The 20,338-nt window shown below is 49.1% G+C and overlaps 1 long non-coding RNA gene across 1 annotated transcript in view; it reads left to right on the top strand.

Moving 5' to 3' along the window:
- The first annotated feature begins 3,800 nt into the window (after positions 1 to 3,800).
- LOC141992808 (uncharacterized) overlaps positions 3,801 to 20,338 on the top strand; it is a 67,991-nt gene continuing 51,453 nt past the window's right edge. The window contains exons 1-2 of the long non-coding RNA XR_012640655.1: positions 3,801 to 3,920; positions 10,962 to 11,130. This is a non-coding gene — a long non-coding RNA (uncharacterized LOC141992808). The remainder of the gene's footprint in view (positions 3,921 to 10,961; positions 11,131 to 20,338) is intronic.

Here is a 20,338-nt window from a genome sequence, read left to right as displayed (position 1 = left end):
ACTTAGTAAGTAATCTAGCTAGATATGCGTTAGATTCTGTTTTCTTCAAATGGCTGAGAAAATAAGATGTGCTGAATGGAATGGATATTCCTGTTTTTGTGTCTTTTTGTAACTTAAGGTTTTGCCTAGAGGGATTCTCTATCTTTTGAATCTGATTACCCTGTAAGGTATTTACCATCCTGATTTCACAGAGGTGATTCTTTTTATTTTTTCTTCTATTAAAATTCTTCTTTTAAGAAACTGAATGCTTTTTCATTGTTCTTAAGATTCAAGGGTTTGGGTCTGTGGTCACCTATGCAAGGTGGTGAGGATTTTTATCAAACCTTCCCCAGGAAAGGGGGGTTAAGATTTGGGAGGATTTTGGGCGGAAAGACGTTTCCAAAAGAACTCTTTCCCAGTAACCGGTATTAGACGTTTGGTGGTGGGAGCGAAAGTCCAAGGGCAAAAGGTAAAATAGTTTGTACCTTGGGGAAGTTTTAACCTAAGCTGGTAAAAGTAAGCTTAGGAGGTTTTCATGCAGGTCCCCACATCTGTACTCTAGCGTTCAGAGTGGGGAAGGAAACTTGACAGCCCCCCACTACCCTCTGACTGACTGCTGCTGACTCCCACTGCTTGCGCTGACACCCCACCACTGCCCCCCTGATAATCTGCCACTGCCTCCTGACTTCCTGACACTGCCTCTAACATCCCACCACTCCCCCTCACACCTCCCTACTGCATCCTGACACCCCCACACTGCCCCCTGACTCTTGTCACTGCCCCATAACTCCTCACCAGTGCCCCCTGACGCCCACCACTCCCCCTGACGCCCGCTGCTCCCCCCTGACTGCTCCTCACCGCCCCCTGACTCTTGTGACTGCCCCATAACTCCTCACCAGTGCCCCCTGAATCCCGCCGCTCCCCCTGACGCCTGCTGCTCCCCCTGACTGCTCCTCACTGCCCCCTGACTCTTGTCACTGCCCCATAACTCCTCACCAGTGCCTCCTGACGCCCGCTGCTCCTCCTGACTGCTCCTCACTGCCCCCGACTGCTCCTCACTGCCCCATAACTCCTCACCAGTGCCCCCTGACTCCCACCACTCCCCCTGACGCCCGCTGCTCCCCCTGACTGCTCATCACTGCCCCCTGACTCTTGTCACTGCCCCATAACTCCTCACCAGTGCCCCCTGACTCCCGCTGCTCCCTCTGACTGCTCATCACTGCCCCCTGAGTCCTGCCGCTCCCCCTGACTGCTCATCAAGCCCCTTGACACTCCACCACTGCCCCTAACTGGTTGCCACTGCCCCTGGCTGCTTGTCACTGCCCCCTGACTCCTACTGCTCCCCCTGACACCCCGCCACTGCCCCTAACTGGTCACCACTGCCTCCTGACTTCTGCCACCCCTGGTACCCTGCCATTGCCCCCTGATAATCCGCCACTGCCTCCAACACCCTGCCACTCCCCTTCTCACCTCCCCACTGCATCCTGACATTCCCGCACTGCCCCCTGACTCTTGCCACTGCCACTGATTCCTGCTGCTTCCTCTAAGTCCTACTGCTCCCCCTGACACCCCGCCACTTCCTCCTGACTAGTCGCCACTGTCCCCTGACTCCCGCCACTCCCCTTGACACCCGACCGCTGCCCCCTGACTCCTCACCACTTTCCTTGACTTTCTGCTGCTTCTCCTGACTCCTTGCCACTGACTCCTGCCACTGCCCCCTGACTCCCCAGCACTGCTCTTTTGGGCATTCTTCTGTCCTGAAATACAGGGTATTCTGGGGGCTTTGTAAGATCAGTTGCCATGGTTTGCTCTAAGAATATATCTTATCAAGAGGCTATTTTAGGAACTGTTTCTGTATTCCATAGCAAAGCAGGGTATTTATTCTTAGCTCTGGGAGCTGGGAGGGCACAACTTTGACATGAGCCATTTTTAGGGAAATGTATTGCAAATGAATCACAGAGCTCACCAGCGTATAGGTGTTTGGGTAGGCCAATCAGTTCTTAGGACAGCAGGATTTCTAGCAAAAGCAGAATGTTTTAGTTGATGGCATGATGAAGAATAGCAGACCAACCCCCAGCTCGAACTTGTAAATGTGGTTGTTGTATTTCACAATGGACCTTTCTACCATCAGGGGAAAGCTCATCTGTGTAGGAGACAGTGCATCCTCAAGGGCCCGTCCCAGCATGTGGGACAAACTCCCACAGGAAATCAGGACCATCACAACCTTCCACTCCAAGGCAGGGTGCACTTCTTCAGCTTTACCTGCTCAGAAACAAACACAAAGCAACATACACACGTGACAAGAGCAAAGACCAAACCCTGTCACAACAAAAGCTACACTGCTCATCCCCTCCCTGGGATGAGGATGAGAAAGAATGAACCTCATGTGACAGAGGTTAGCCAGGTTGGTATGTTTCCTATGAGGAAAGGTTAGAAACACTGGGCATGTTTAGTCTGTAGAAAAGAAGACTGAAGGAGGACCAGATGACAGTCATCAAATATTTTTCAGGGCTGTTCTAAAGAGCATGGTGATCAATTGTATGATCAAAGAGTATGGTAATCTGCAGCAAGGGAGATTTCGGTTCTATACTAGGGAAAACTTTCTAAGTCTCAGGGGAGTTAAGCTCTGGAACAGGCTCTAAGAGAGGTTGTGGAATCCTCGTCACCTGAGGATTTTACAAACAGGTTGGACAAACCCCTGTCAGGGATAGGACCGAGAAAACCCAGACCGCCTCAGTGCTGGGGGCTGGGCTTGATGACCTCTCGAGAGCCTTCCAGGCCCACATTTCTGAGTTCTAATACTAAATACCCATTTATATTTACATACCCATCAATATTTATATTTCTCTGGCCCCTGTCCCTGCCGGCTGAGGTCATTAACTGGTGCCCCCTAGGCTGGATCCTGCTTCCAGTGCAGTGAATGGGAGTGTTTCCTTTGGCTACCATGGCCACTGGATCCACCTCTCCATGTGCTCAGTTCCCATGCTCAGAAGTGGGAGTCTGCACTGTTATCATGGATCAATGGGAAAGCTGTTTGCACTGGCTGATTCTCTGCTCCTTGCTGACATGCAGCCATAGACAAATATGAAGTTTAATGTCAGGCATTAGGGGTTATCTGAGAACCGAGTGTCAGATGGTTCTGTTCCAGGGACCAAGGGGCTCCTTTCATGTTCACCCAACTCCAGATCAGTGCACAGCCTGTGAGCTACACCCAGGTACTGACCTCCTGGGGCTCAGAGTGAGCAGGGGTGTTTCAGCACATAGGGAATGTTTCTGAGAACAGCAGATGAGAATAGCAGTTCAGAATGACAACTGTTCCAACCACACCCACCAATGCGGTGCAGCCACCTCTTGTGCAGGATGTGTCAGCTGTTTAGGTGAAGAGCAACATGGCCCAACCATCTAGGCCAGGTACTGAAGAAGAATCTTGTGTCCAGTGGAAGGTGCAGGGGGAGTCCCTGTATAATGGTACCCGTGTTGAATTCTGTGTGTGATTGGGATCTCTGTACATTTCTGGCAGAGTGAAAACTCCATTTTGATGATAAGGCTGGACTTTACCATCTACTCTTTACTGACCTCCATCTTGAGCTAGAATGCCGGAGGGGTGTTGGCAAAGCGTGTTAAATTCTGACCATTAGCCAGTCAAATGACAAAGAAATGGCTGCTGCCTAGGCAAACACAGTTTTCAAGTCTGAACTCAGGGGGAGGTTGCCTTGGCAACAAAGTCACCTGGCAGTGGTCTGGGATCACCTAGGAGCTCGGAACGGGGCGGGGGAGAGGGGGAGCTAAAGATTATAAAAGGGCAGGAGCAGCTTTCCTCTGAGGACCATTTTTCTCCAGCTCAAGAAGAGGGAGAAGAAACCCAGCATGTAGCAGCCTCATGAGGCAGGGGCCCTGCCTAGCTGCCTGTGCTTACAGGTCCCCTGGTCTCCCCAGGAAGGGTGAGTTGTGGGGGGCATCGCAGGTAGGAAGTTTATTGTGTTCTATGTGGTCTGTACTCTCTGTGCTTTGCTGAGTAAAAGACTCTGGGGAAAGTGTCTGTGTGTATACCATGCCTCCTGAGAGAGTTAACCTGTAACCCAGAGGCCTCATACCATGGAGGGGGGGTTCTAGGAGAGAGCGTGTTTAAGCTACATTGGGGTCCAAGGGCTGTTCCAGGGGCTGGGCAGGGGCCTTCGTGGGCTCCAGCTCTCAGGAAAGGGCTCTAGGCAGAAGATGTGACAGTCAGTGTCCAGAATCCCAGGGGAGAACTGAAAGTTGAAACCCCCCAAATAAGCAGTAAATCAATTGATTGCATACAATGTCATTGTAGTATAAAAATATATCAAGTAAGGCATTTTATGAAAGCTTGTAATGTTCTGAACTCGACAGTCATTATGAGATCTCTATGAAGACTGTAGTTATGGATGTATGTGTATAGAGAAATCTGTGCTCATAAGCGGTGCTACACCTCACAGCAGGGTGGCCAGCAGGCAGGCTGGCAGGGACATCTCCCAAGCCAGTTGTTTACACAAATAACTGTCACTTGCCCAGCCCAGGAAAAGACAATGATGGACCATTACAGTTAATGGAAAGACACTGAGATCTTGTCTACACTACGAAATTAGGCTGAATTTATAGAAGTCGGTTTTGTAGAAAGCGTTTTTATACAGTCGATTGTGTGTGTGTCCACACAAATGCTCTAAGTGCATGTAGTTGGCAGAGTGCGTCCACAGTACTGAGGCAGCCGTCGACTTCTGGAGCGTTGCACTGTGGGTAGCTATCCCACAGTTCCTGCAGTCTCTGCTGCCCTTTTGAATTCTGGGTTGAGATCCCAATGCCTGATGGGGCTAAAACATTGTCGCGGGTGGTTCTGGGTATATATCGTCAGGCCCCCCTTCCCTCCCTCCCTCAGTGAAAGCAACAGCAGACAATCATTTCACGCCTTTTTTCCTGGGTTACCCGTGCAGACGCTATACCACGGCAAGCATGGAGCCCGCTCAGCTAACCATCACCGTATGTCTCCTGGGTGCTGGCAGACGTGGTACTGCATTGCTACACAGCAACAGCTTATTGCCTTTTGGCAGCAGACAGTGCAGTATGACTGGTAGCCGTCATCGACGTAGTCTAGGGTGCTTTTAACAGACCTCGATGAGGTCAGGGGTGCCTGGGTAAACATGGGAGTGACTCAGCCAGGTCATTATCCTTTTAAGTTTCATCTCATGGCGATTCAGTCCTGCCGGCAGTCCTACTGCACCATCTTTTAATGAGCTGCCAGGAGACGACAAAAGCACCGTCTTCTGCCGAGCACCCCGGAAATGATGATGGCTAGCGGTCGTACTGCACAGTCCGCTGCCAGCAAGATGTATAAAGATAGATGAAGTGGATCAAAACAAGAAATAGACCAGATTTGTTTTGTATTCATTTTCTCCTCCCTCCCTCCGTGAAATCAACAGCCTGCTAAACCCAGTTTTGAGTTCTATCCTTGAGGTTTTGAGTTCTATCCTTGAGGGGGCCATTCTGTTTCTCACAAAACCTTTTGTTGATTTTAATTCCCTGTAAGCCAACCCTGTAAGCCATGTTTTTGGTTGCCCCTCCCTCTGTCAGAGCAATGGCAAACAATAGTTTCATGCCCTTTTCCCTGCATTGCCCGAGCAGGAGCAGACGCCATAACACAGCAAGCATGGAGCCCATTCAGCTCACCACAACAGTTATGACCATTGTAAACACCTCGCGCATTATCGTGCAGTTTATGCAGAACCAGCACCTGAAAACCCAGGTGAGAAGGCGACGGAAGCGTGGTGATGAGGACATGAACATACTTTTCTCTAAAACCGCGTTCCCCCCGCAATTTGGACATCATGGTGTTAATGGGGCAGGCTCATGCCATGGAATGCCAATTCTGGGCCTGGGAAACAAGCACAGAATGGTGGGACTGCATAATGTTGCAGATCTGGGATGATTCCCAGTGGCTCTGAAACTTTCACATGCATATGGGCACTTTCATGGAACTTTGTGACTTTCTTTCCCCTGCCCTGAAGCGCAAGAATACCAAGATGAGAGCAGCCCTCACAGTTCACAAGCGAGTGGCAATAGCCCTGTCGAAGCTTGCAATGCCAGACAGCTACCGGTCAGTCGGGAATCAATTTGTAGTGGGCAAATCTACTGTGGGGGTTGCTGTGATGCAAGTAGCCAACACAATCATTGAGCTGCTGCTATCAAAGGTAGTGACTCTGGGAAATGTGCAGGTCATACTAAATGGCTTTGCTGCAATGGGATTCTCTAACTGTGGTGTGGCTATAGATGGAACGCATATCCCTATCTTGGGACTGGACCACCAGAGCAGCCAGTACATAAACCGCAAGGGGTACTTTTCAATGGTGCTGCAAGCACTGGTGGATCTCAAGAGACATTTCACCAACATCAACATGGGATGGCCGGGAAAGGTTCATGACGCGCGCGTCTTCAGGAACTCTGGTCTATTTAAATGGCTTCAGGAAGGGATTTACTTCCCAGACTAGAAAATAACTGTTGGGGATGTTGAAATGCCTATAGTTATCCTTGGGGACCCAGCCTACCCCTTAATGCCATGGCTCATGAAGCCATACACAGGCATCCTGGACAGTAGTAAGGAGCTGTTCAACTATAGGCTGAGCAAGTGCAGAATGGTGGTAGAGTGTGCATTTGGACGTTTAAAGGGTCGCTGGTGCAGTTTACTGACTCGCTCAGACCTCAGCAAAACCAATATTCTCATTGTTATTGCTGCTTGCTGTGTGCTCCACAATCTCTGTGAGAGTAAGGGGAAGATGTTTATGGTGGGGTGGGAGGTTGATGCAAATCTCCTGGCCACTGAATACGTGCAGCCGGACACCAGGGCAGTTAGAAAAACACAGTAGGAAGCGCTGCGCATCAGAGAAGGTTTGAAAACCAGTTTCATGACTGGCCAGGGTACTGACACTTCTGTTTGTTTCTCCTTGATGAAAACCTGCCCCCTTGGTTGCCTCTAAATTCTCTGTAAGCCACCCGCCCTCCCCCCTTCGATCACAGCTTGCTTGCAAAGGAAATAAAGTCACTATGGTTTAAAAAACATGTATTCTTTATTAATTGATTATAAAAATAGGGAGATAACTCACAAGGTAGCCTGGGTGGGGTGTGGGAGGAGGGTGGGAGGGAAGGAAAAGGCCACTTTAAAACTTCTTGAATGACAGCTTTCTGTTGCTTGGGCTGTCCACTGGGGTGGAGTGGTTGGGTGCCCGGAGCCTCCCCCCACCGTGTTCTTCGGCATCTGGGTGAGGAGGCTATGGAACTTGGGGAGGAGGGAGGGCGGTTAAGCAGGGACTGCAGCGGCAGTCTGTGATCCTGCTGCCATTCATGAACCTCCACCAGATGCTGGAGCATGTCCGTTTGATCCTGCAGTAGCCCCAGCGTTGCCTCATGTCTCCTCTGATCTTCCTGCCACCACCTCTCCTCATGTTCATTGGCCACTGTCCTGTACTCTGCTATTGTGTCCCTCCACACAGCTCTGTCAGTGCCAGACAACTGCATGAGCTCAGAGAACATGTCATTGCGCGTGCGTTTTTTTCGCTGCCTTATCTGAGATAGCCTTTGGGACGGAAGAGGGAGGCTTGAAACATTTGCAGCTGCTGGAGGAAAAAAAGGGAGTGAAGTATTTAAAAAGATACATTTTACAGAACAATGGCTATACTCTTTCATGGTGAACAACACTATTCACATTACGTAGCACATGTGATTTTGGTACAAGGTCGCATTTTGCATCTTATATTGAGTGCCTGCGGCTTTGGTGTTAGAGATCACACACAGGCAACAGAATTCGGCTTGCAGGTGGCCATGGTAAGCCATAGTTTTTCGGCTTCTGCAACCTTCATAACAGCAGCGCCCTCCTTTCCCATACCAAGCAAAGCCCGTTGAGTTGGCCATTTAGTGCTCCGGTTTTCCTGTTAACGTGCGGTAGAAGAAACCAAACTAACTCCCTCCCCCCATCCAATTCTCTGGGATGATCGCTTTACCCCTCCCCACACCGCCTGGCTGGTATCAGGGAAGATCCTTGCTAGCCAAATGTGAAGAGTTCAGCGCCAATGCCGCCCACCCACCCATCCCCGCCCACTGCGTGGCTAACTGCAGGGAGGATTTCTTTTCAGCCACAGGCAAACAGCCCAGTAGGAATGGGCACCTCTGAATGTCCCCTTAATTAAATTCCCCTATTTCAACCAGGTGACCATGAACGATATCACTCTCCTGAGGATAACATAGAGAGCTAAAGAATGGATTGTTGCTTGCATGCCAGCAAACACTGGGACCATACGCTGCCAGGCTTTGTCATGCAATGATACCAGATTACTTGCTACTAGCATGGTGTGGTAAAGTGTCCTACCATGGAGGACAGAATAAGGCTGCTCTCCCCAGAAACCTTCTGCAAAGGCTTTTAGAGTACCTCCAGGAGAGCTTCATGGAGATGTCCCTGGAGGATTTCTGCTCCATCCCCAGACACGTTAACAGACTTTTCCAGTAGCAGTACTGGCCATGAATGCATCCCAAGTCCTCAGGGCTACTTAATCATTTAAAACCCTAGATTTTATAACATGTACTGTATTTTAAAGGTACACTCACCAGAGGTCCCTTCTCCGGCTTTGTTGGGTTGGGAGGGTATTTCAGTCAAGGTGATAAAAAGATCCTGGCTGTCGGGGAGAATGGTGTGCTGTGTGCTCTCCCCAAGCTCGTCCTCCTCCTCCTCATCTTCCCCATCTGCAAAATCATGAGGCATGACGGAGAGTACCCCATCATAGGAGTCCATAGACAGGGGTGTGGTAGTGGTGGCGGCCCCCCCTAGAATTGCATGCAGCTCAGCGTAGAAGCGGCATGTCTGGGGCTCTGTCTCAGAGTGGCCATTTGATTCTTTGGTTTTCTGGTAAGCTTGTCTGAGTTCCTTAAGTTTCACATGGCACTGAGTTGCGTCCCTGATGTAGCCTCTGTCCCTCATGGCCTCTGAGATTTTTTGAAATGTTTTGGCATTTTGTCTTTTGGAACATAGTTCTGATAGCATGGATTCCTCTCCACATACAGCGATCAGATCCAGTACCTCCTGTTCGGTCCATGCTGGAGCTCTTTTTCAATTCTGGGACTGAATGGTCACCTGTGCTGATGAGCTCGCCTGGCCAAACAGGAAATGAGATTCAAAAGTTCCCGGGGCTTTTCCTGTACAGCTGGCCAGTGCATCCGAGTTCAGAGTGCTGTCCAGAGCAGTCACAATTATGCACTGTGGGATAGCTCCCAGAGGCCAATACCTTCGAATTGCATCCACACTACCCCTAATTCGAAACGGCAATGTCGATTTCAGCGCTAATGCCCTCATTGGGGAGGAGTACAGAAATCGGTTTTAAGAGCCCTTTATGTAAAAAAAAATGACTTCATTGTGTGGATGGGTGCAGGGTTAATTAGGATTTAACATTGCTAAATCCGACATAAACTCATAGTGTAGACCAGGCCTGAGACATCTGCAGCTGAATAGAACATCCTGGTTCTCAAGTGAAGAAGGAATTTCTCCACTCTAAAAAATCATGAGCCACCAGGGACAGAGGGAAAAGAAAGGAAAAGGCCTTTTAAAAGCAGATTTGGGACTGGAGTCTTTTACCCAGTACTTGAAGGATTGTCTGGAGGTGGAAGGCTGTTCATGAACACTGGGTCCCCACTAGAGCTCAGGGCTACACTGAGAAACTGTTTTAAGTCAAAAAATAATGTATTAGGACAGGGATTTGATCTGTTATGAAAGTGAAAAGCCTGATGTTGTGTCTTTACATTCATTTGCTGGGTAATTTATCTATGTTTGCATTCACTCTGAATCTGCACTTGTTCTATTAAATAAACTTTTTGTTTATTTCCATCCCAAACCCACCCCTGTTGTGCAAATGGTGTGAAGTGTGCGCACTGCACTAAATTGGTATCTGGGGGGCTGGTTTCACGCCTTGGGGGGTGACAATCCAGAGGGGAATGGTCAAAGGTCTGATAGTTAAGAACTCAAGGGGGATAGATTGGGGGAGACCCAGGACTGGGAGGGCTGTTGGGGTCACCCTGCAAGGAGTAATTAGGCTGGTGAGAGCCAGAGCTTGTGCTTGTAGGTTGGCTACTGATGTCAGGGAATTGAACGACAGCTGCACAGAGTTACAAGGCACATACCCCTTACTGAGTCCCCAGAATGTCACAGATGCCTGTGCCCTGAGGGTGTGCCCAGGGGCCTTAACAAAGGGACAATGCTTGGGTCCCATGCAGGCTCTGGGAGGCGTGAAGCCCCTGGGATCCCAGGTTTGGGTCCCTTCACAGCAGCCAGCAGCAGGAGGCTGACCAGACCTGTGACACCATGTGAGTAGGGCTATCTGGGTTGGAGTTTTGTGAGGACACTGAGGTAACCTCTACTCCTGTGCAAGGTAGGTCTGGGACCTGAGCACAGGCTAGGAGTGGGAGGGAGATCCTGAGTTGGCAATGGGATCAAACAGCTGGCAAGCAAATGAGAAGGCTCAGAAACCAGGAGAAAGGGAGACAGAAGGGGCTGAGGGATAGGGGGCAGCATCATCATATGGGCTCAGCAAAGAAAGTGAGGTTGGGGGAAGAGCAGCTCTTCTGGACAGGCAAGGACCAGACCAGGCCATCCCAGGCTTTCTATTGGCCCTGCAGTGCACTGGCATCCCTGAAACACCACCATTCCTGACAGAGTAATGGTCCTAGGCAGTGTGAACTGGGTGGGCCCCTGCTGCCAGCCACAGACCCACTAAGACCAGCCCAGAGAGGCAGCCATCAGACTCTTCTGCCATATGCTAGTCTTCTTTGGCATAATGGTACCCCGAGCTGGAGAAATGTGCTGAAATGAAAGTTTCTGCTTTCCCCAGAGTCTGCCCCAGTAGCCTGCTGCCTGATTGTTCCTGTGCAGCTCCGTCATGTCCATTAATCCATTGCTCATTCTTATCAGCTGGGATCTGGCCTTATCATGCTAGGTGCTGTACAGACCCACCAAGAGAGAGGCTCCCTGCTGCACTGCAGTGTCATGGCCCAGCATATCCAGGAATGTGAGTCTGTTCCCTGGCACATCAAAGAGAAATGGCACTCCATGCAGAGCGGCGAGCACCTGGACCATAGCCAGGCCCATTGTAAAATGGTGTAAAGGTAAGAAAATTTGCCTTTTCTAAACCCATTGAACACTCCAGTGATAGATCTCCATGGTAAAGCCTCAGTAACTGATCTCCATGGTAACACCCCGGTGACTGGTCCCTATAGTGCCCTGTGGGCAGTAGATGCACAGCCATGGTGTCACCCCGAAAGCCCAATCATAACATGCCTTTGGAGAGGCCTCACCCTACGTGGGGGCTGTGCAGCTCTCCAAGGATGTGGGATATGTCCATTGGCCAGGCAGCATCTTGGTGGGGAAGGGCCCATCTCAAGCCTGTGGCGGGGGCCACAGGAGCCTGCATCGGAGTCGCCTGAGGTCAGCTTCACACGTCCCTCCTTCATCCCAACACTACTCGCAGTCTCTTCCCACCCAGCATCTGAGTCAGCTCACGGGCCTAGGATGGCTCAGGGAGCCACTCTGGGAGAGGGATCAGAACCCAGCTAGTCACAGCACTCTCCTCCCTAGTCAACATTTCCTGTGCCCTGTACCCCCCCACCCATGGGAGCCTTCCCCCTGCACCCCTCCCCTGCCTAGTCCTGCTCCCCTCCAACTCCATAGGAGTCTTTTCCCCTATACCCTCCTCCCCCATCCAAGGGGCTTTCCCCTTCCAGGCAGTGGGTGAGGGGCTGCAGTTGGCTTCTGAAGCCCTGTGGTGCTGCTCTGTAACTTGTGCCTGCTCCCATCTATCCTTGTGTTGTCTTGGCATGGAGCTGCATAGAAAATCTGAATTAGGAGCCTGGCATTAGCACTGCAGTGCTGCGAGGAGGGAGCTGGCTCCAATCCCCACAGCAATTAGTGGGTGACAGTTCTGATAAATCAACTGTTTTATCATAAACATGTGGGCTCAGCATTAACTCTGCAGGCACCCACTCGGACAGGAGATTCCTATTCAGCAGCCAAACCGGCCTGCGGGTGGGAAGTCCTCTGCCAATGCACTGCAGCATCCCAGCACAGCTACCCAATGGCACCCATTAATGACACTTTTCTCACCCCCACATACACAAGTGTGTACACACCTCCACACACTTGCAAGCACAGGCACTGACTTGGAAATGTGTCTGCTGAATGGCACGCTAAGCATCCATGCATATGCCTGTACATACACAAACATATATACACAAACAGCAAAAATTAAGATGTTTGTACACCAATGCGAGGAGCCTAGGTAACAAAATGGAGGAACTAGAGCTACTGGTCCAGGAAGTGAAACCAGATATTATAGGGATAACAGAAACATGGTGGAATAGTAGTCATGACTGGACTACAGGTATTGAAGGGTATGTGCTGTTTAGGAAAGACCGAAATAAAGGTAAAGGTGGTGGAGTAGCATTGTATATCAACGATGAGGTAGAATGTAAAGAAATAAGAAGCGATGGAATGGATAAGACAGAGTCTGTCTGGGCAAAAATTACATTGGGGGAAAAAAAACTATTAGAGCCTCCCCTGGGATAGTGCTTGGGGTGTGCTATAGACCAGCGGGATCTAATTTGGATATGGATAGAGCCCTTTTTAATGTTTTTAATAAAGTAAATACTAATGGAAACTGTGTGATCATGGGAGACTTTAACTTCCCAGATATAGACTGGAGGACGAGTGCTAGTAATAATAATAGGACTCAGATTTTCCTAGATGCGATAGCTGATGGATTCCTTCATCAAGTAGTTGCTGAACCGACTAGAGGGGATGCCATTTTAGATTTGGTTTTGGTGAGTAGTGAGGACCTCATAGAAGAAATGGTTGTAGGGGATAATCTTAGCTCAAGTGATCATGAGCTAATTCAGTTCAAACTGAATGGAAGGATTAACAAAAATAAATCTGCAACTAGGGTTTTTGATTTCAAAAGGGCTAACTTTCAAAAATTAAGGAAATTAGTTAGGGAAGTGGATTGGACTGAAGAATTTATGGATCTAAAAGGTAGAGGAGGCCTGGGATTATTTTAAATCAAAGCTGCAGAAGCTATTGGAAGCCTGCATCCCAAGAAAGGGGAAAAAAATTTATAGGCAGGAGTTGCAGACCAAGCTGGAAGAGCAAGCATCTCAGAGAGGTGATTAAGAAAAAGCAGAAAGTATACAGGGAGTGGAAGAAGGGAGGGATCAGCAAGGAAAGCTACCTTATTGAGGTGAGAACATGTAGGGATAGTAGAGTTGGACCTTGCAAAGGGAATTAAAACCAACAGTAAAAAGTTCTATAGCCATATAAATAAGAAGAAAACAAAGAAAGAAGAAGTGGGACCGCTAAACACTGAGGATGGAGTGGAGGTCAAGGATAATCTAGGCATGGCCCAATATCTAAACAAATACTTTGCCTCAGTTTTTAATAAGGCTAAAGAGGATCTAGGGATAATGGTAGCATGACAAATGGGAATGAGGATATGGAGGTAGATATTACCATATCTGAGGTAGAAGCGAAACTCAAACAGCTTAATGGGACTAAATCGGGGGGCCCAGATAATCTTCATCCAAGAATATTAAAGGAATTGGCACATGAAATTGCAAGCCCATTAGCAAGAATTTTTAATGAATCTGTAAACTCAGGGGTTGTACTGTATGATTGGAGAATTGCTAACATAGTTCCTATTTTTAAGAAAGGGGAAAAAAGTGATGCGGGTAACTATAGGCCTGTTAGTTTGACATCTGTAATATGCAAGGTCTTGGAAAAAATTTTGAAGGAGAAGGTAGTTAAGGACATTGAAGTCAATGGTAAATGGGACAAAATACAACATGGTTTTACAAAAGGTAGATCATGCCAAACCAGCCTGATCTCCTTCTTTGAGAAAGTAACAGGTTTTTTAGACAAAGGAAACGCAGTGGATCTAATTTACCTAGATTTGATACCGTGCCACATGGGGAATTATTAGTTAAATTGGATAAGATGGGGATCAATAGGAAAATTGAAAGGTGGATAAAGAATTGGTTAAGGGGGAGACTACAACGGGTCCTACTGAAAGGTGAACTGTCAGGCTGGAGGGAGGTTACCAGTGGAGTTCCTCAAGGATCGGTTTTGGGACCAATCTTATTTAATCTTTTTATTACTGACCTCGGCACAAAAAGTGGGAGTGTGCTAATAAAGTTTGCGGATGATACAAAGCTGGGAGGTATTGCCAATTTAGAGAAGGACAGGGATATCCTACAGGAGGATCTGGATGACCTTGTAAACTGGAGTAATAGTAATAGGATGAAATTTAATAGTGAGAAGTGTAAGGTCATGCATTTAGGCATTAATAACAAGAATTTTAGTTATAAGCTGGGGACGCATCAATTAGAAGTAACGGAGGAGGAGAAGGACCTTGGAGTATTGGTTGATCATAGGATGACTATGAGCCGCCAATGTGATATGGAGCTAATATCACATTAGCTAATGCTAATGTGATATTAAAGCTAATGAAAAAAGCTAATGCGGTCTTGGGATGCATCAGGAGAGGTGTTTCCGGTAGGGATAAGGAGGTTTTAGTACCGTTATACAAGGCACTGGTGAGACCTCACCTGGACTACTGTGTGCAGTTCTGGTCTTCCATGTTTAAGAAGGATGAATTCAAACTGGAACAGGTACAGAGAAGGGCTACTAGGATGATCCGAGAAATGGAAAACTTGTCTTATGAAAGGAGACTCAAGGAGCTTGGCTTGTTTAGCCTAACTAAAAGAAGGTTGAGGGGAGATATGATTGCTCTCTATAAAAATATATCAGAGGGATAAATACCAGAGAGGGAGAGGAATTATTTAAGCTCAGTACCAATGTGGACACAAGAACAAATGGATATAAACTGGCCACCAGGAAGTTTAGACTTGAAATTAGACGAAGGTTTCTAACCATCAGAGGAGTGAAGTTTTGGAATAGCCTTCCAAGGGAAGCAGTGGGGGCAAAAGATCTATCTGGCTTTAAGATTAAACTCGATAAGTTTATGGAGGAGATGGTATGATGAGATAACATGGTTTTGGTAATTAAATATTCATGGTAAATAGGCCCAATGGCCTGTGATGGGATATTAGATGGGGTGGGATCTGAGTTACTCAGGAAAGAATTTTCTGTAGTATCTGGCTGGTGAATCTTGCCCATATGCTCAGGGTTTAGCTGATCGCCATATTTGGGGTCGGGAAGGAATTTTCCTCCAGGGCAGATTGGAAGAGGCCCTGGAGGTTTTTCGCCTTCCTCTGTAGCATGGGTCACTTGCTGGAGGATTCTCTGCTCCTTGAAGTCTTTAAACCACGATTTGAGGACTTCAATAGCTCAGACGTAGGTGAGAGGTTTTTCGCAGGAGTGGTGGGTGAAATTCTGTGGCCTGCACTGTGCAGGAGGTCAGACTAGATGATCATAATGGTCCCTTCTGACCTTAGTATCTATGAATCTATGAAAAAAGCTCATGTGCATCTGTGCCCTCCCATACCCCAGAAGTATAAACCCAACACAGCCCCCTGTGTAAACAGAACTACTCCCCCACTTTGGGACCCACACGGCTACACCAAGGCTACACCAGGCTGGAAGAACCCTCTCTGGGATTTCTGTTCCTTCACAGCTCAGGGGCTGGGCGTTGGGGGCCACGACACCTACTGAAGCTGTAGGGGCTGTGGCAACCAGGCTGTTCTTTAGGCAGCTCAGGCTGCCCTAGATGGCTGAGGCTGAGCCAGCTGCTCTTCTGAAGAGCTGCCTGACTCTGGCCACAAGCAGTACCAGTTCCAGAGAATGAGAGGCTGCATAGTCCACTTGACTAGATACGGGACTAATCCCAGCCTGACTCAGACCCCTTCCCTGATTCAATGCAAAGTGCCAGCAGCTCCCATTGACTTCAGTAAAGGCTATGAGTGCTCAGCACCTCTGACAGTCAGGTGCCTCGCTATGGATTTAGCTACCTGACTTATGCACCCATGTTTGAACCGGGCTCAACATCCTCTCTGTGCCTTAGCACCCATGTCTGGGCAGCAGGGAGACCAATACCAACTAACTTCCCATGGTTGGTAGCAGGGCCACGCACTCCACAGGATGCCTGCTATCTGGAAAACTGCCTGCCCCAGCGCCCAGATTGGCTGGACAATTGCCCCTTTCAGAACTTCGACAGATGTTGGCACCTGCACACAGAGCCCTGCAGCAGGAGGCCAGGTGAGGGAGGAACAGCCTAAATGGCCATGGCTTTCACAAATAATAATGATGATTAATCATGGGTTTGTCTTACAGGGGTATCACACTGGGCTGGGCACTGCCCAGACCTAATCAGAGGCTAGTGCTGACTGTGGGGTGGGCTCTCCAAGAAATGCAGGCAGACAAACCATGCTGGGCCTGCCATGCTGAAGGAAATACCAGTGCAGCTGCGATGCTACCCACCGCACCACTAGCAATCCTGAGTGCAGCACTGATTCCACTTGCACTCCTCAGGAGCTGCGGGAGGTGCCCACAGTGGGTCCAGACCTGTTCTCAGGGTTTGAGATGCTCGCTGTAGAGCAGGCACTGTCGGAGGCAGGGAGCTAAGTGGATGTAACTTGGGGCTGCCAGGCCCTATTCCCAGCACTGCCAAGACCGCTCCAAGTCCTATAAGAGGCAGATGTGGTTCTTGCTTGCTGCTGGGGGCCATGGATGGGCCCTTGCCCACTCAGACGGGCTGTGAGTTGAACAGAATGGCTCAGGCCAGTCAGTGGATGAGCAACTCGTGATGTCCTGGCTCATTCCCCTGGGTCACAAGGTATTTCAATGGCAGGAGCAAGCAGCTGGCTCAGTGGGCGCATCTTGGAATTTAAAATTAAGGAGCATGAGTAGGGAAAGTTTAGTCAATGTTACAGCCAGAAGGACCCATTATGAACATCTAGTCTGACCCTCTGTGCAGCCCCGGGCCACTGACCACCATAGCCAAGATCAATGACTTATGAAGGAGTCAGAGGCGTGGGCTATGCAGGAGGTCGCTGACCTGTGACATTCTCGAGGTCAGTGGCCTGGGCAATCATTCAGCAGAGCCTGACCACTAACCCCTGGCACATATCAGCCCACTAACTTCCTGCATGCCACAGGCCAATGATCTTCCTCATAACTCACCCTGTGATTTCTGCATCTATAGGATTGGCTAAGCCACTGAGTCAGGGGTAGCAGTGAGAGCTTTCTGATTCCCAGCATTGTTCCTCTAGCCCATGCAACCTCTAAGTTATGTACTGCATGAGCAGTGGTTGTCCGAGCATTGTTACCTATCCAAGTCTTGGAGTATTTTCACAGGGACAGTGCAAGGCACGTCTCAGCCCCCAAACCATCCTGCTGCCAAATTTCATTTTCCTGCTCCAAATCCATGAGTTGCTAGAATTATTCAAAAAAACAGTGAGAAAATAATTTAACATTGGCAAAGACCCCTGTTTCTCACTAGTCTAATTCTAGGAGATGAATAGCTGAACCATGCTCACTTAATTTTCCAAATAAAATTTCAGAAGAGAACATTTGATCCTGAACAACTGTAGTTTGTCAAAGTTATCAGCAACTGAAAGCAGTGGGTTATAATGGAAAAAGTCGGCCACCTTGTCTACAGCTCCACTTCTGCTGGTGCCATATGATTTAGATTGGCAAGCTGCTTCCCAAACACATCAGAAGCTGAGATCCCTGTCCTGAGATGCTGACAATCCCAGCTAAGTGATAGCAACCATAGGAGGTCGCTGGGCAGAGGCCGCGGGGGTGAAAGGCAGCACATGGTGCTAGTGGGGTTTTACATTTAACTGACAGGCAAATATTTGTTAGGAAACAGCTATAGGTGAATGCAAAAACACCTGGGTGGGATTTTCCAAAGTGCCACAGGGAGTGAACAGTGAATGGCAGTGGGGCTGGACATCAGCTCCCGTGGGCGCGTGGGAACAACTCTGTGTCTAAGAAAAATACGTTACAAAACCCAGCCTGCTTTGGTTTGATACTAAGAGTGATCTTCTAGCATGGGGAGAGCATGGCATTACTGGGCTGAAGGAGCCATGAGACAGGATACACTCTCCAATAGGGCACCTCCTCCTGGTCACTCTGGGGCTTAGCTCCTTCCAGGTGCTGCATCTTCCTCTGGTAGTCTCTGCACCCATCATCCTCTCTCACCCTGCAACCCCTCTCACTCCAGGTGCTGCAGCTTCCTCTTTGTGACTTAGCTCTCCAGCCAGGTCATTAGGGTCCTCCCCTTCTGGGATATCCAAGTCTTTCAGGGCAAACTGTCCGAGGCAGGCTGCTCCCCACTGCCTGGTCTGTGCCACTTCCCCAGGTTCCAGCCTAGGGATTCTCTGGTCAGCAGTCAAGGTCTGTACCTCAGCCCTTGCTGCTTTTCCCTGAGCCTGTCCTTACTTTCTGACTCTGGGTTTGCCAGGCCAAACTCCCTCCTTCTGGGGAGTGACTGCAGACTGCTTCCCTGTGGCCCCCAGCTGGTCTCAGCTCCTGGGCTTTACACAGGAGCCTCCTGTTCCCAGCCAGCTGAGCCTCATTTTATTAATCCTGCTCCCTGGCTCCTCCTCCACAGGCAGCCTGGGCAGTTAATTGGCCTGCCTCTCTGGCTTAACTCCTCAGGCCTTGTGTGGGGTGGTCACCCATCACACAGGGGAGGTTAGGATGGGCTGGAAGGAAGAGGACAGGGAGGCTTGGGCACTTTATCCAGGGAGAGAGTGTCCCAGGAACGAGGAGTGAAGATGGCAGATGGCACAGAGGCACAAGTGGGCAAAGGGCACAAAAGGTTTGGTGATGCTGCATGAGATGAAGAGCATGGAGCTAGAGGTGGCAAAGTATCATGAGAGCATTGGAGAATCTATCTATCCCCATACACATCCATCTGTCTGTCTGTCCGTCCATCCCCACACACATCCATCTATCTATCCCCATACATGTCTGTCTATCCATCTATCATCACCAGTGTGGTATCTCAGCAGCTGGCTGAGGCTCTGCCCTGGTCTGGTTGCAGCATGGGGTTGGTGAGGGCAGCCCTGCAGCCCCTCCAGGAAATGGCAGTCCCCTTAATGAGGAAGGAAGTTTTAGCATAGCAGCCGCTGGCTCTCCTGGGCCATAAATCATTGTCTCCCATTGCACATTAGCAGCACCTTCTTGTTCAGAGTATGTATGTATGTATTCCTTTTGACGTTTTTATGATAAAGAGATAGTTCCCCTAAAGGGGGATGAATAATGAAAATGCAGCTTTTGCAAGTACAGTAAATATGGAAGCAAAGTGTAAATGTTCTGCCTGGAGCCTTGTTGCACTAACACCACACTGCCCCATGCCGAGCCTCTGGGACCTCCTGCCCAACTCCTGGGAACCTCCTGCGACACATTCCCAGGAGTGCCCTCCCTCTCATCCACCACCAGCATCCCTGCACTCCTCTGCCTCCCCACACATGAGCCCTTCTCCCTGATATCACATCCCTAGGAAATTCTCTGCTCCCCAGCATACCCCTGTCTCGGCACTCCTCTCCCTTCTACCAGCAGCTTCACAAGCCCCCGCCACATACACACCCTGTCTTTATACCTCTTGGGGCTCTGGGAGGCCCCTGCATGGGGAGCTCCAAATCCCATTCATTTATTTGGGATAAAAAAGAAAGATCAAGGACAGCATGGGTCCGCTGCTCAGTAGAGAAGGTGAGCTGGGAACGGAAGATGATAGGAAGGCAGAGCTGCTAAGAGTCTATTTTGCTTCAGTCTTCTCACAAAAAAAACATGACTGACAACTAGCCAAGTTACCACAGACAATAAAGGGGAAGGGATGCAGATCAGGATAAAGTAAAGAAGAAATCAGATTTTCTGACCAATCTGAATGAATTCAAGTCAGCGGGGCTTGATGCTATTCAACTCAGGGTACTGAAGAAATTAGCTGAAGAAATCTAGGAGCCACTGACAATAATAATTGCAACCTCATGGATGACAGGGGAGGTCCCAGAAGTGCCCATAGTCCATAGAAGTGCCCAAGTCCCATAGTGCCCATCTTTAAAAAGGAGGAAAAGGAGAAGCTGGGGAACTATAGATCAGTCAGCCTGACCTCGATACCTGGGGAGCTACTAGAGCAATGTATAAAACATTCAGTTTGCAAAATCCTAGAGGATGAAGGGTTATCGCTAGCAGCCAGCATGGATTTACCAAGAACAAATTCTGCCAAACCAGCTTGACTTCCTTCTTTGACAGGGTAACTGGTTTGGTGGATAGGGCGAAGTGTGTGGACATAATGTACCCAGATTTCAGCAAGGCTCTTGACACAGTCCCATGTGACATTCTGATAAGTAAGCTGGAGAAATG

The sequence above is a fragment of the Natator depressus genome, chromosome 8, assembly GCF_965152275.1.
Source record: "Natator depressus isolate rNatDep1 chromosome 8, rNatDep2.hap1, whole genome shotgun sequence".
In the NCBI taxonomy this organism is placed as follows: domain Eukaryota; kingdom Metazoa; phylum Chordata; order Testudines; family Cheloniidae; genus Natator; species Natator depressus.
Note: the sequence above shows the minus strand (reverse complement) of the source record. Positions and strands in the feature narration are given on the sequence as shown.